The sequence below is a fragment of the Anolis carolinensis genome, chromosome 4 (genome assembly GCF_035594765.1).
Source record: "Anolis carolinensis isolate JA03-04 chromosome 4, rAnoCar3.1.pri, whole genome shotgun sequence".
In the NCBI taxonomy this organism is placed as follows: Eukaryota; Metazoa; Chordata; class Lepidosauria; order Squamata; family Dactyloidae; genus Anolis; species Anolis carolinensis.
This window is the reverse complement of record NC_085844.1, coordinates 49,664,529-49,681,007: the sequence shown is the minus strand read 5'-3', so window position 1 is coordinate 49,681,007 and position 16,479 is coordinate 49,664,529. Positions and strand designations below refer to the sequence as shown.

The 16,479-nt window shown below is 38.9% G+C and overlaps 2 long non-coding RNA genes across 2 annotated transcripts in view; one reads left to right on the top strand and one right to left on the bottom strand.

Annotated features, from left to right (window-relative positions):
* LOC107983102 (uncharacterized) overlaps positions 1-7,041 on the top strand; it is a 29,826-nt gene extending 22,785 nt beyond the window's left edge. Inside the window, exons 5-6 of the long non-coding RNA XR_001730556.2 lie at positions 2,427-2,516; positions 3,931-7,041. This is a non-coding gene — a long non-coding RNA (uncharacterized LOC107983102). The remainder of the gene's footprint in view (positions 1-2,426; positions 2,517-3,930) is intronic.
* A 6,546-nt stretch (positions 7,042-13,587) lies between these two features.
* LOC134298877 (uncharacterized) lies at positions 13,588-15,516 on the bottom strand. The gene is made up of 2 exons (XR_010005991.1): positions 14,658-15,516; positions 13,588-14,097 (listed from the first exon to the last, which is right to left on the bottom strand). It is a non-coding gene; the product is annotated as an uncharacterized LOC134298877 (long non-coding RNA).
* Between the last annotated feature and the right edge of the window lie 963 nt (positions 15,517-16,479).

Genomic DNA, 16,479 nt, shown 5'->3' with positions numbered 1-16,479 from the left:
AAGACCACTTTAAGAATTCAATACTGTCCCCAGAAATGAAATGTTAGAAACTGTCTGGTAGTTGTCCCAAATAGTACATTCTAGAGTAAGTCTTTTTACAAGTAAATAGCTGGCTCCTTTAAACACAATGGAATTAGGACTTTCTGCATCATTTAACCCCTTTTTAAAAAAAAAAAGTATTTCAGACAAGGAAGTTTTTTTTTTAAAAAAATGTTCTGTTAATCCTCATAAACTAACCCCAGCAATTATTAATAGAAATATCCTGAAAAGGTAAATATCTACATACTGCCACAACAAATGAGACCATTTCCTTGTGTATATTCATGTATTTGAAAGGAATATACAAATAATTAATTAACTGATCCCCTGTTACATTATTTCATGGCATTTTGTAAGATATTACTAGCCCATGGGGGGAGGAAATTATATTTTATTATGATCGTGGCTAATCATTTTGGATTAACCAACATTCTCCATAATTGTAAGCATCTCACACACATCTCAAGCTTTGTCCTTTAAAGCAGCATGAAATATGATGCATGCAACCCAATGTGTCACATACTATACCAGTCCATTCCTGCAGAGGGAACTTTGGCAGACTGCCAAGACTGCTTATTTATTTAGCAACAGTGACCCAGTTAAACCAAGTGACCACTCTGTGCTATGCTCTCAACAGTTCAATATATAATCTAAAAAGTCAGAGCAGTTGTGAAACAACTTGCTCCTGTTCCTGCAGTATGTTGTTGTGTTGTGCTATCTTTTCCTAGAGAGGTTGGTATAGCACTTGGAGCATAGCTGAGGCCTCTTCTACACTGTCATATAAAACCTGGATTATCTGCTTTGATAATCTGGATTATATGGCAGTGTAGAAGGGGCCTGAGAGAATTATAAAGAGGTCCCATTTTTACAGGATTATGTTCTCAGCTGTGTGTATTGTTAGGAATAACAGTGGTCTGGTTCAACAACAAAGTTTATGCAGAAAAACATGTATGCAGATATAGAAAGTATACCATCATTCATCCATCAAATATACAAATATACAAAATTGGCTCCATGGTATACATGGTATACAGTACTTCTTTAGCAAAAGAAGTAGTGCATATACACTTGGAGATTGGAGCAGCCAAGTTTGATCTTATTTCTCACTTGTGATGTTGCTATGTGTCTCCAAGGTGACTCTCACTTATGGTGACTCTATCATATGGATTTCTTGCCAAGATTTATTCTGACAAGGTTTGTCATTGACATTCAAAGGCTTAGAGAACGTGACTTTCCTAAAGTCACCCAGGAGATTTCTGTGGCTGGATGGAGGTTTGAACTTTGGTCTCCAAGAGTCCAAGTCGAGTACTCAAACTAGCACACCATATTGCCTCTCCAACTTGTGTAGCCAGAGCTTAAAAGTAGGAGCAATGTGTTGTGTTTCTTTTTTTAAAAAAGTGATGAGAAAAAACTTCTGGATTTCCTTGTAACTTCATAACTTTTCTGTAATGATGGCAGAATTCTGCATGAAACAAGAGGTCTGATGTGAATGAAGGGCGATTAGGTTCTGCATGGAACAGGAGAGTGCTTGTGCTTTTTTCCAGATAGTATGTTATAATGATAATGCAACAAATTATGATCTTTTTTTTCACCACTGACATTAATATAAAGAAATTAGATTTAATTGACTAATGGTTAAGAAAATGAATAAAGTTTAAAAAATCTAATGTACTAAGTTGTGGCACAGCCTAGAAATTAATCTTGGTTTTGTGCTATTTGAAGTGAATGGAGTCGCTAGTCTGGGAAATACTAAATACTTTCTAACTCTCATTTCCATCTTTTCTGAGAAGATATGTCTCCCAGGGGATGGGCAATAAAAGGATGGGACACTTGAAGAAGTTAGAGGAACAGGGAGGATGGGAGTTAATCCAGTTGTGAATTAAATAGAGAAAAGCACCAAATGCATTCAGCACCAAATTTCTTGTTTAGATCAAACTCTATGTGGATATCTTTAATGGTGCATCAGAATCAAAATTGTTTTATATGGAAGTTCATTGCCATAAATGTTTCATAGATTGCTTCCTTAACATATGACAAAGCTATCTGTAGTCATGCTATATGCCTTAAAAATGCTGCCCTCAATTTCTAATTAAAGGTGAATTCTTGCATATTTCAGTGCATAGCTTTGAAGTAATACATCAATGCACCCATTGTAGTGTAGCATTTTATTTTCAGGAATTTGCAAAGCATATGATTTATTGCTATATATTTGTGAACAAGGTTAAGAGTTTATAATTTCCTGTCCCCGTGTAATCTGATACTATACGGTGCTTTTATTTCCTGACTCATATCTGGATTTTCTTGAAAAATTCATTCACGCCTGGTACTGTCTCCTGTGGCTGATTACATATTATGAAATACTTTCTTTTTGATTTTTGAAATGACAGATGGATGTCTTTAGGCAGCAACTGTAGCTTAATTTGATGGAAAAGATCATATCTCAAAATCATAACCTACAGCCTTGTTTTGAAGAAAGGGTAAGCAACAAGCATGTTAATGTTTTTGTTTTTATGTTCTTCTTGAAAGTGATTACTAGCTGTCCATGTATGTTCCTACAGATGCTTTCACTGACTTAAAGTTGCAATTTTATATATGTTGATTAAAGTAAGAATTGTAGTCTTATAAAGCCATTTACACAGGCCTAATAAACCATACTCACTGTGCCTTCAATCCCTAGTATCTTCCACTACCAGTATTATCATATGTTCAACCAGGTTAAGCCAGTTTAGCCTTCACATTAAGAAAAGTAGGGTGATGCTCTGGAGCAGCGTTTCTCAGCCTGGGGTCGGGACCCCTGGGGGGGTCATGAGGGGGGTTCAGAGGTCACCAAAGACTAATATTTTCTCTTGTTCATGGGGGTTCTGTGTGGAAAATTTGGTCCAATTAGATCGTTGGTGAGGTTCAAAGGGCTCTTTGGTTGTAGGCGAACCATAAATCCCAGCAACTACAACTCCCAAATGTCAAGGTCTATTTTTGCCAAACTCCACTAGTGTTCACATTTGGGCATATTGAGCATTCGTGCCTCTCTGGATGTAGGTGAACTACAACTCAGAAACTCAAGGTCAATGCCCACCAAACCCTTCCAGTATTTCCTGTTGATCATGGGAGTTCTGTGTGCCAAGTTTGGTTCAATTCCATTTTTGTTGGAGTTCAGAATGCTCTTTGATTGTAGGTGACCTATAAATCCCAGCAATTACAACTCCCAGATGACAAAATCATCCCCCACAACCCCACCAGTATTCAAATTTGGGAGTATTGGATATTTGTGCCACATTTCGTCCAGTGAATACATCCTGCATATCAGGTATTTACATTACGATTCATAACACTAGCAAAATCACAGTTATGAAATAGCAACGAAAATAATTTTATGGTTGGGGGTCACCACAACATGAGGAACTGTATCAAGGGGTCGTGGCATAAGGAAGGTTGAGAACCACTGCTCTGGAGTTTTCTTGAAACTTTATAGCAACCCCATGGCTTTGGCATACCAGGATTGGGTTTGATTTGGATCAGTGCACTGTCCACACAGGGCACTGCCATCACCGAGAAAGTTTCTGCTCTGGACTACACCAGAATTAACAAGACAGTTTCACTGAGGTTTTAAAGTTCCTCAGATGGCCATTTGACCCCACTTTTTCACTACGATTAGCAAGGATGCATACAGAGATCTTAATAAATAGCAGATGGATGCTGAGGTATTCAAAATCAGAGCTTACATCTACAACAATCTTTCCAGATGAAAGGATTGTAAAGCCATTTTCAGTCACTGGAACACTTTATCCTGTTAAATGCATGTTAATCTCACTCATGCATAGGGTGTATTCTAAGCCTCTTTTTCCACACATTAAAAAAGCAGCAAATACTAAAGATACATTTCTCTCACAACAGATGGCTTGGGACTTCTAGATGCTGCTTTTGAATCCACATGGGCTGTCTTCACAAAGCAGGGGAAGAAGAGAGAATGAAGGAAGCTGGGCAAACAATTTGATCAATAAATATTCAGATTTTATAATACTGTAGACAATTGGCCAGTCATCAAAACTTATCTGTGTCTATGCTCATGATGGGACCTGAAGATCTCAGTCGGTATGGCTTCAGTGTTTTAAAATTCTTACAATTTTAGTGTAAGGTTCTGTGCTTCTTGTCCCATGCAGTGAGGTGGAGAAGAATTCGAACTACATAAGCAAACACATCTTTAGGATTTTTTTCGTTGTTGTTGGTGGTGGTGCGATATATCCCAGAATAATAATTATCATAAGTCTCAGCCTCTAGATAGGAATACAGTTTTGCTGTTTGTGTTAGGGAGTTGCTTCTGAATGTTCTGTGACATGAGAAATATCATGCTTGTTTTAAAAAATCTTGCAAGCAACATTTAGAGCAGCCCAAATGAAATTTTCCTCTCTCTTCCTGCTCCCAGATGAATCTGAAGCAGCTAGTTATATTTTCATGCATGCTCCCTCCTTACTCACAAATAGAGCAGTTAGGAAGTTGTTCCCTATAATATGTTATTAATGTAAGGCTATGAAGATCACAAAGTTACAGTAATGCAATGAATCCAAGGTATAAGAAGAAAAGGGCTAGATCATTGCATTCTATGGCAAATGGCCACTGGGTTGCTTTACAGTATAAGAAATTATCTGTAATTATATATGTATATAGAGCATTCTAGGTGAGACAATTTTATCAGAAGTGTTCAACTATCATGAATATAGAGTGGGTTCTTGGTATCTGCTAGAATTTCATCTAGGACTCCTACAGGTACTTGCTGTAAGCCACCCTGAGTTCCTTCCGAGAGAAGGGGCAGGATACAAATAAATTATTATGATTATGATTATGATTATTATTATTGACACAAATACAGAGTATGACACAGCAAATTAGATATATATGCTGGATTTCGTATCACAAAATCACAAGTCGAACACTTCCCAAGCGTTTAGGACTGTGTAATGTATTTTCGGATGATGCACGCAGATCCCAGTAAGGTGGCCTTTTGCAGTTGACAGATTGTAATTTTGTCTATGTTTATTGTTGTTGTTGTTTTTGTTGTTGTTGTTGTTGTTGTTGTTGTTGTTGTTGTTGTTATTGTTATTATTGGCACTAAAATCCACATACTTCCTTAGTCCCATTATAGTAAAATGGGGTCCCTTATATCAAATGGCAAAATGAAGGGGTTTTTATTTATTATTTTTTAATATTTTAAAAATGTGGATGATTAAATCTGTGGAAACAGAATCTGTGGATACTTGGAGCTAATTGAATGTAAATTTTAAAATCAAACTCATAATAGACTTCTGATTTATTTCATCTACCAAAACAGAATAGAATTCAATGACTGATTAACAGGTTACAAGGAAGTTTAATCAATAACTAGCACTTCAGACTGCTAGCCAGTTCCCTGGATAGTACCATAGATCATGTTAAGCAACATTTGTGAGCAGGGAAATCCCCTCTGGAATTATGAGAAATGATCCAACCAGATGAAATTTACACCAGACACTTTTGCTGCTGGGAACAGGAGTCCTCTATCAGATGTTCTGTACTCATTGCCCTCCAGTAAAGGCCTGAGGCCAGAAGTGCTTTCAGTGAGGATAAAATCAAGACACAGAATACTTTTTGTACAAGGAGAATATAGAATTTAAACAAGAGAACAATTGATTGTAGAGGGTTTTGGTTTTCAGTGGTTTTCTTGTTTACAGACAATGGAGAAAACAAGTAATTAGTTGGTTTTGAACTGAGTAAATCGAAATTTGAGTTGCAATTATGTGTGTTGTTGAACATGAACCACCCACAGCTCAAAATATTAAAATGGTAAAGTTAGTATCACAGCAGAGAGTTCCGAAGATAGCGGGAGCCTGCAGTTCCATGAATTCGCTTGCGAATGCATGAAGAAGCCCAGCAGCAGCTATCGGCATCTAGGATATACTCTGATAATAATCTTCCCCTTTTTAAACTAATTATATTGTTTCTAACACTTAAATAAACATAGTTAGCCTCAATTGCTGCCTCTTTATATCTCCTCTCGCTTTTTGAGTCCTTTATCTCTAGTTTCTGCCTTCAGCAGCTGACCCAGTGGCCGCTTGGGCTATATGACCCTCGTGGCCCCCATGGCCCTGGAATGGGGTGCACTCTCTCCCCCCCCCCAAATAAACCCCACCCTCTCACCTCCCTGAATGCCTTCACCAACCTCCCACCTCTGTGGGTGCCCTGATTCTTTAGGTGGGAGCCCTGGTACTCACAGATATTTATTTTTCCCTTTTAGTATGTATAATTTATACAGGACTCTCTCCTGCTTTCCCTGCGTTCACTTAGCCTTTGCCCCAATAACCTTGTATCAACTCTAACCTGCCCCATGGATACCGAGACAGTCATCTGCAGGATTCCCCTGGTATCCATGGATCTTCTGTGTATGTCTTCCCTTCCCCTGGGTGTCCAGATACTATCCACAGGGTTTCCCTCGGCGTCCATGGACCCTTCTCTCTGTGTATATTTAATGTGTTCTGTTTTATATCATTAATACAAAAATCCTTTTGGAGAAGTATGCCACCAACTGAGACCTCTAGCTGACCTTTCGCCAGCACCTCATGCCCCGGGAAGTTCATCCAGCTGTCTTCTTGGGCTTCATCTACATATGAAGGACTCAGTCACCCATCACCTTTGGCCCAGTCCATCTCTACTGATCCCATAGACCCCTGACTGTGCAGAGGATGACATGATCCATTCGCAGGGCCACCCATCCTTTGTCTCAGTCATCTGGACATTACATCTAACATGACTACTAGTACGCCAGGAAGTCATACCCCATTCTCCAACAGATATTTCCACATTCCCAGGAACAGACCTCTTAATCCTATCAGCATGGACAATATTTCTGCTTTTAGACTCACTGGAAAGCAGTGCCAGAGGCACTGGACCCATTCTCTGGGAACTCATATTGTTATCTTTACAATAAAACACATGGGACCTGATGGCCTCCTCTGTTTGTCCGTTGGCTGGGACCTGATAATCCACTCAAGACTCATCATCTTTCCTTTGTCTCCCAGATTCCCCTGCTCTTCATCTGCCATTGGAGAGCAGGAATCTTCATTAGGAGTGGGGAACGTTTTCCCATTGGCTGGCGGGCACCACAGTCCTGCCTCTGAGGGCATCCTCCCTCAGATGTTCTGTGACATCAGCAGCACCTAGTCAATCATGGCAAAGCTGGGTTGGAAACTTAAAGGATTGCTGAGATTTCAGATTTGCACAATGACCTATTTTGTAGAATGCATTCCATGTGGATCAACTCCAGCTGCTACAGTGGTGTTTCACTGCTGAATCTGGGTAAATGCTTTCAGTCAATGCTCAAGAAAGAAAAGTGAAGGGTGCTGTTCATATACAGGATGTTTCAAAAATAACTCCCTATTCACCATTTAAATTAAATGGTGAATAAAAAAAGGTAAAGGTTTCCCCTTATGTTAAGTCCAGTCGTGACCGACTCTGGGGGTTGGTGCTCATCTCCATTTCTAAGCCGAAGAGCCGGCGTTGTCTATAGACACTTCCAAGGTCATTTGGCCGGCATGACTGCATGGAGTGCTGTTACCTTCCCGCCGGAGCAGTAACTATTGATCTACTCACATTGGCATGTTTTCGAACTGCTAGGTTAGCAGGAGCTGGGGCTAACAGCGGCCGCTCATTCCGCTCCCGGGATTTGAACCTGGCAACTTTCAGTCCGCAAATTCAGCAGCTCAGTGCTTTAACACACTGTGCCACCAGGGGCCCCCAAATGGTGAATAGGGAATTCTTTTTCAAACACCCTGTATTTCAAAATAACAAGCGGGTCTCCATTGACTTTCCATTTATATCCTGCTTTATTGTTTTCAGTCAGGCTTTATATAAAACACATACTGTATTAAGTATATAAGAGGAAGATCGGTTAGTGTGAAAGTATAATTCTGTTGACACTATTCAAACCACAACCTGTCATTTATTTGTGCTCTTGCCCACAGCGGTAACCATTAGAGTTTCTGGGGAAATGAGGCTGGAACAAAACCATATCCTTTGAGATCCCTGAAATAATCTTTGATTAATTTACAGTCCACTAAAGAGGATTGTTAAAATATTTTCACACTGTTGCTTGTTGTTTCCTTTCCCAATGGAGGTGAAGATGAGGAATCATTGTGACAACAGTCTCTTCAGAGGATTGATTCTACACTATTTCAAATTAATGCTTTAACTCTGAGCACCAGCTACTTTTCAAGGCTTGAAGGTAATGAATTACAGGTGACAACATTAATTACAATACATTACCTTATGCAATCATGGGACCATGGATGCATTACTTTTATACATCATCCCAATGATTGTTAATGTCCCCTTTTTTTGCTGATGCACCAATTCACATTTACACATTTATTCCCCCCAAAGCTGCAGATATTGGAGAATAATTTGGAGTGTTTGAGACCATTTTTGTTTTTAATTAAAGAAAATTCTAAAAGTAACACATTAGTGGCTATCTTATATCAGATACACAGAGTGTTCCATTTTCCCCATGCAGTTACTAATCTCTTCTGACCTCAGAGGGCAGTTTTGATGCATATGGGCTTCATTGCCATGTCCATGTATTGGTTCTGGTTGGGGAGGTTGGAGAAGGCAACCAAGTAATATCTAAATTCAGTTGGCATCTGGAAAAAAACCCAGCTTAGGACAACCTGGAGACCCAGGAAGATGAGGTCATCAACTGCCCCCCCTCCAAGTATTCTCTGGGGACCTTCTTCTGCTCCCCCCAGTCAAAACACAGTCATGCTAGTGTACTCCAGGTGTTTCAAGGGTACTGAGGGGTCTTTATTTTTTTTGTATTATGCAAAAAAGTACCTATATGTGCACAGCCTCAGGTTAGACTATGGTTACCATGTATCATCCAATTTTCTGGACATGTCTTCTTTTTCAGAGTTACAATTTTTGTCCAGACTGGATTTTTTTTTCTTTAATGTTTGAGTTTTCTTATACTGACTTGAGTGGAGGAAATGGTCAATCAGGAGTAGAACTCCAAGGATGGGAAAGGTATATACCATGTTGAATCAGGGTGAGGGAAACCTCAAAGCAGCCAGCCCCACCCCAGTGGAACTAATCCATTGGTTCCACCATTGGCATCACCGTTGTTTTAACTGGAAACCTCATTGTCTTCCTTGCTGAGGCTATTGTGGAGGATGATGGAGGAGAAAAAGATGGAGAAGAAAAGAAAAGCAATCAATCATTTGGATGGTTCTGAACTGATTCAACTCCAGAGCAGTGGCTCCTCTTACAATTTTTGAGAGCGTATAGGATCTTTAAAATAGGAGGTCTTATAGTGAATGTTGATTTGGGGAAATCAGTCGGTAACTGTGTGCTCTTTATCTTAAAATGATTTTTAAAAATTATATTAATGTTAAAAATACTACTCCAAACTCTTGGCAGCTTTTGAAGTATTCAATTCATTTACAAAGAGGAGTTCACAGACACCCTTAGGCAGGGCATTTGCTGCCAATGTTCCCTTTAAGTAATGCTTTCTATTGTCTTGAGTATTCAGAGAGCCTCACAAGGAAATCTGTGTGCCTGCCAAGGTATGCATAGAAATACCTTGGTAGAGAGAAGGGGATTGTAGCCAGGCCTGTAGCGAGGAGGGGAGGTTTTAGGGGTTCACTCCCCCCCTGAAAATTTTCAGGTTAAAAAAAACCCTGGTTTACTCATGAATTTTAACCGGTTAACCAAATCCCCATGCTAAGTCTATGAGACGCAAAACATTAAGAGTCCCTCTAGGCACTATCTCAAGCAGATATTGACAACTCTGTAGCCGGGGGAGGGGGTGCTAGGGGTTCAACCCCCCCCCCCCCCCCAATTTTCAAAACCCCTCCCGAAATTTTTTTCTGGTTACGGCCCTGATTGTGGCCTAGTGGGCATCTACAATGTAGAATTACCCCTAGTCAGGATATTACTGTCCATAAAGGATCTGCATGCCCATACATGTAAGGACAACAGGGAGAGGGTGAGAGTGTGTCTTCTATGTGTTTGTTGTTGTTCTTGTCATCGTTGTGTGCCTTCATCCAACTTATGGTAATCCTAAAATGAACCTTTTTTTTTTTTTTTGCATGATTGTTCAGATGAGGTTTGTCTTTGCCTTTCTCTGAAACTGAAATGATGTTACTTATGCAAAGTCACCCAGTGGGATTCAATGACTGAGCATGGATTTTAACCCTGCTCTCAAGAATCTTTCAATGCCTAAACCACTACATCATCTGGCTCCCTTTTGTGTGTATTCATAGTGGTGGCGATGGGAAGCAATCTGCTCTTACATGGAATGGAGGTGCCTTTGAAACTCATCTGTTCACTATATTAGGTTCCATGCCAATCCGTCCTAGCAAAATTAACAGATCTTAGAAAAGCGAGGTGATTGTGATGGTGGTGAGGAGCTTTGCTCATTATTTTTGGAAAACAACTCACAGAATTCCAGGCTCAGCATGGTTAATTTTAGTGGGGCATTCTGTGATTACTTCATTCAAATAAGTAGCAATGGGTAGCTATTTAGAGGAAAGGGCAGCCTCTAGAATTCCAGGGCATGGAAAGCTCAAGCCTTGTTGTTTATGCAGATCAATGTTCTCTAACAAGCTATGTCCTTATACAGCTGCAGTTCAGAAAGTTGTTTCCTTCGGTGAACTGCTGTACTGTAGTGGTTGCCTCTCACAATAAAATAAACAAACAAATCCATGTCAGCAGCTTCTTGTGTTATCTATCGCATCCATTAAGAAGCTGTTTTCATGCATGTAAAACTGGATCACAATATTTTCAAATGTTTAAACATTAATATGTTTTGAAGTTATTGCCAATGCTGAGTGCAGCACTGAGGGATTTTGTTTCCTATTTTCTTCATGCCAAGCTATTTGCTAACTGGCAGTAGCCTTTGACCTAATTCCCCCCCCCCCCCCCCCGCCCCCAATTCTTTAAATAGGCAGTTGTGATGTGTTTCTCTGCTTTTAGTGTGCTGCGTATATTGACTGTAGGCTCGGAGAACCAATCATCTTCTTCTGGGGCAAAGGTAGCCATTGTGGACTGAGAAGCTCCAAAATCTATTGTAAATTTATTCCTACATATAAATGACATCCACCGACATCTAAATACCCTTGGGTTTGAGATATTTTCCCTTTCAACGATGGCCAGAACTTGTTCTATGCATTCATAATAATCTATGCACTTTGACCCCAAATGAGATCAATATACTTAATAAAGGCTTGGCAGAATCAAAGTTGACATATTTTGCCCTCTGTGTTATTAGCTAGCTTCATGAGTGATAATGGGTTTTCTTAACTCCTACCCATCCCTCCCTGCCCCCAAGAGTCCAGAAAACCACAGGAGTTCAGTTTGAGTATCCCATATCCAAAAATGCTTAGGACCACAGTGTTTTGGATTTCAGTTTTTTTTTCTTAATTTTGCCTGCCTGCCTGCCTGCCTGCCTGCCTGCCTGCCTGCCTGCCTGCCTGCCTGCCTGCCTGCCTGCCTGCCTTCCTTCCTTCCTTCCTTCCTTCCTTCCTTCCTTCCTTCCTTCCTTCCTTCCTTCCTTCCTTCCTTCCTTCCTTCCTTCCTTCCTTCCTTCCTTCCTTCCTTCTGAAGCTGTATTTGAAAGCATGATCTAGGCTTTCCGTGATAGGTACTTTTTTAGTGTGATGTTCTGGCCAGCCCTGACTTTATAGTATTGTTGTGCTGTGGCTTACAGTGCATAAGTTCTTGGATACACCATGACTCAGGAAGGTTTAGCCTGTGCTGTGGCCTAAAGCTACAAATCACTTCGGTATTATTTTTACCATTAAAATGCACTACCAGAATCCTGTTCATATTGCAATACATTTAAAAGGATTTGTGAACAAAATGTTAGGATTTGATTGCTTAGGAGATCTTTTACTGAAAGTACTTGTGCCTACGTCAAAATAACCACTTTGAATGTGAGGCAGGAAAAGGGGGGCTCTTGGAAGCAGACCAAGAACTGATTTTTCTTTCTCTGCCTTCTGCTTTAATGGCAAATTTTAAACCAAGAATCATTTTTCTTCTGAGTCATGTCAGATAACTGTAGAAATAGCATCTTTTCCCTTAAGGATCTCACAGTTCTGAATTGAGAATGTACAAACTGTTGGGGTTCTGGCTTTGAAAACAGCAGACTCTCATGGATTTAATGCTGCATCATCTTTCATAATGATTCGTTTTTAATGTGACAAATTCCTCCCCTATAGACAGAAGCTATAAAAAGCTGCTATTTAATTCCTAATATACCCACACATGCTGTTTTTAATCTTTGTATGTATGTATAATTATCCTTTATAAGTAAGAATTCTGTTAGCTACCATGGCTAAGAAATCCATATTAAATGCTATGTGATACTTTTGTTTTTACTTGACATTGATCCCATAAAGCTTAAGTTCTACACTGTGTTTCTCTACTTCCCCTTTCTTTTGGTGCCAACATAGAGGTGAAGCAGGAATGAAGGACAACTGGATACAGATTGGCTACATTTCACTAAGACTGGGAAGAATGTATTTTGTAAAAACATGGAGGTCTGATCAAGAGGGCTTTGAATTAATTCCTTGATGGGGGTTGGGGATAATAGTATAAACAACTGTTTGAAACCAAGCTCTAAACACAAGGATATGACTTCTAGAAGAAAAGATGAACGAGAGAATAGGAGCCACAGTAAAAATCACAGTAAAATAAACTATGAGAACAAACAATGCCTACACATGAATGCACAGCATTTGGGAAACAAACAAGATGAGTTTGAAACTTCAGTTCAGGAAGGTAAATATGACTTTATAAGTAAAACAGAGGTTTAGTAGGATGACTTTCATGATTGCAATATAACAATTGAAGGATATCAAATGGGGAGAGAAAAATTATAAAGTAATTTACACAAGTAATCCAACTGAATCGGTGGATAACATTTGGGTAAAAATAAATGGAGAAAGAAATAAAAACTGCATTGTGGTAAACGTTTACTGCAGGACACTAAACCAAAATGAGATACTGGGTGATCTTTTCTAAAATTTATACGTGACTTAAGTTATCCTGATACTTGTTAGGAGACTAGGTCTGCTAAAATGGACTTCTTGGAAAAAAATAACTGGGAACCATCTGGTAAATTCAATGTGATGGCTCAGTAAATTTGAAGAGGAAGTGAAAAGAAAAGAATGGAAAGAAGGAAAGATGAAACACCAAGAAAGTATACAAATGTTGTGTACTTATACCATAGGAGTTGACCAAGAATTACACTGGACAACCTAGAGATACCTAGCCAAGTATATTTTAATGAAATTCATAAATAATGAAATCTGCAAAAGTCAACTGTCTCGTGTTCTGTTATTATCCTTTGTCCCTGCTTCTCCTCATACTTTCTTTACATTTCAGATTTGAGGTAAAAACTTCACAAAGGATTTTTTTGCACAAATGTTTTTCTAACATTTTTCAATTTCCCACAAATGGACGCTAATATAGAATGATAGCTTGAAATTGTTATTGTGCCTTTTCAATCTTGGCTGAATGCCACAGAAGTTTGTGCACAGATTTAATTCCTTTAAAAGAGATAGAATAAAAAAGCCTGGGAAATGTCAGAAGAAAATAAGATACACAAAGTAATAAAAACTTTGTTCTTTACCAGTCCTTTATCAATATTGTTCCATTTCATATAATATACTGATGATGTTTTAGGACTTCTGGCCCTCTGTATATGACAATAGCTCCTTTCAGGGATGTTGTTGTTGTTGTTGTTGTTTGTTGTTGTTGTTGTTGTTTGCTTTCAAGGTGTTTCTGACTTATGGCATAAGGTTGTCTTAGCAAGCTTTGTTCATAGTGGGTTTGCCCTTGCCTTCCTCTGAGGCTGAAAGTGTGGCCTGGCCAAGTCCATTCATTAGGGTTCCATTGCTATGTGGGAATTCAAATTCTGGTTTCCACAGCTGTTGTTCAACAATCAAACCATTATCCTTAGTGCCATTGTCTTTATTTCTGTCCTGCCTTTCTTCCCATAGGGACTGAAGGTGGCTAAAAATATCATGATACAACCCACTAAAATGGAAGAACACGTCAAATATAAATGTAAAATAAAATAAAATATTTGAGTCATGATTAAAAAGTTACAATACAGTTAAAATACACTAAACCACAGTTACAATTTTATTTAAATACTGTATCACATAGATTCTCACATTTCTAGGATACCAAATTCATATTCACCTATGAGAATTTTAAAATGTTGCAACTATGGAGAAACACTATATAATGTTTGCAAACATTGGCTACTAGCTCTTAATGAGCCAATTCTGAATTCCTGTGAGATATAGAACTTGATCCTACCCACCACAACAAATGAGACAGAAGAAATTCAGTGGAAGATAGTTTGGAGCAATGAGTTGACTGAAATGGCGAAAAACATTTATAGCTGTCATGAGGTTTGTTTTATCTTATAGCTGGGAATTTGCTATCTTTACATTCTTCCAGATGGTGTTCTGTATGAATTGGTTTATGCCAACACTATAATGCAGCTTGGAAGAGATTTGGAACCAGTTTCACAGATGATCAGATTGCCATGGCTGGAACCTGGATGCCAGGAAGGTGATTATACTCACCAAGGCTTCACCTCAAACTGCTTTGCAGGTCTCTCCGCCCCCCGCCCCAATTTCCAGGAGAGGTGTGTATCAGTGAACTAGAGGCATATGGGAAGAAGAAAAAAGGGAAAGGGACAGTTACCACTCCAAGAGAGTCAGTTGGCCTTCTCCTGCCCAGCTATGCCCTTTGGCCATTTTTTAGCAGCCCATTCCAGATTTGTCACTGTGGTCTTGTGTTGGCTTGTACTATACAGTGCTATATGGTCAATATAGCAGGGCTCTTAATTCCAAAGTAGCTCATCCTAATTTGTAATTTTACAACTTTTGTGATTTTACTATTTTTATGCCATGTTCTTTCAATTACATATTTACAGAGTGATTTGCAATGTACAGTATTGTTCCATAAAATAACCAATAGATCAGCAAATTAGTGTTTTGAATGTCAGTCTAAAAACTATCACTGCAGAAACTGAAAGAGCATAAAAGCCAAAGAAAATATAAATACAGTATTGAATGAACAAGTATTAAAATATCTGGTTTATTTTTTCACTTATTTGTTTGAATAGCAACTCTATAAATAAGAGTCCACCATACCCTTGCTCAGGTCTTGCAAATGCAGGGCTATGACTTTCTTGATTGAATCACTCCATCAGTAATGTGGTCTTACTTTGTTTCTCCTGCTTTCTACTCCTCCTAGCATTGCCATCTTTTCCCATATGTCATCTCATAATGTGGCCAAAACACTCATATCTGCTTCTACTGAGAATTCAGAATTGATTTGCTCTGGGACCCATTCATTCCTTCTTTTGGTAGTCTACAGTATTTAGGCTTGTACATAATTTTGTTTTTAATTTGTATTTTTCCAAAATATTAATTAAAACCGAAATTCATTTTCATGCATATAAAGTGATATCCAAAGCATGCAGGAAAGGGTGTGTGTGTGTGGGGGGGGGGGGGGGGGGAGAGATTTTCGGCAGGGCCTTTTGCATTCTCTGCCACTGGGGGCCTCGTATTCCCAAACTACATTTTAAAGCTTGCTGTGTTCTCAGTCTCTAGCCCACAGCAACTTCCTTATGCAGGATCATGGACAAAATAGTTGTAGATATTTTGTTGGATACTTGATCCTTTGCTAGAAAGAAATGCATCAAGAAACTCCAGCTTCAATACCCTATCAAAGATATACAAAATAATAGTTATTGGGAGTTCTTTCATCTTCCTGGCTTGCTAAGTGTATTGGCTTTGGATCCCTGCCTTAACTTCAGCATTTCAAGTATCTGGCTATGGCTCTCCCATGTTCACAATACTAATAATATTTGCACTTTAGGTATTCATGCAAGTGCACTTCTCTAAGTTTCTGCATTCATGTACAACATGGCAATTACGAAGGCACGGGTCAGAGTCCCCAGGCCTTTCAATGCCTTTCCTAAAACAAACAAAGCGTCTTGTTTATCCGTTCTTCAAAACTCTGTAGATAAGATCAAAGTCCATTTTTAATCATTACTTTCCATTATCGTTTTGGACTTCTTTTAAAAAAAGGTTTAAAACCAGGACTTTGAGAGTGTGTATGTTTTGTTTTTATTTAAAAGACATGATTGCCAAGAAAATGTCAAACATTTATTCTGTGTAACAGCCAAGTGCTCTAACCATATCATCCAGAGCAGGAATGGAATACTACAGGACTATTTCAATATTGGGGTTGTTGTGTGTTTTCTGGGCTGTATGACCATGTTCTAAGAAGTATTCTCTCCTGACATTTCGTCCACATCTATGGCAGGCATCCTCAGAGGTTGTGAGGTATATTGAAATATTTCAATATTTCTTTTTATATAAATTGTGGAGCATA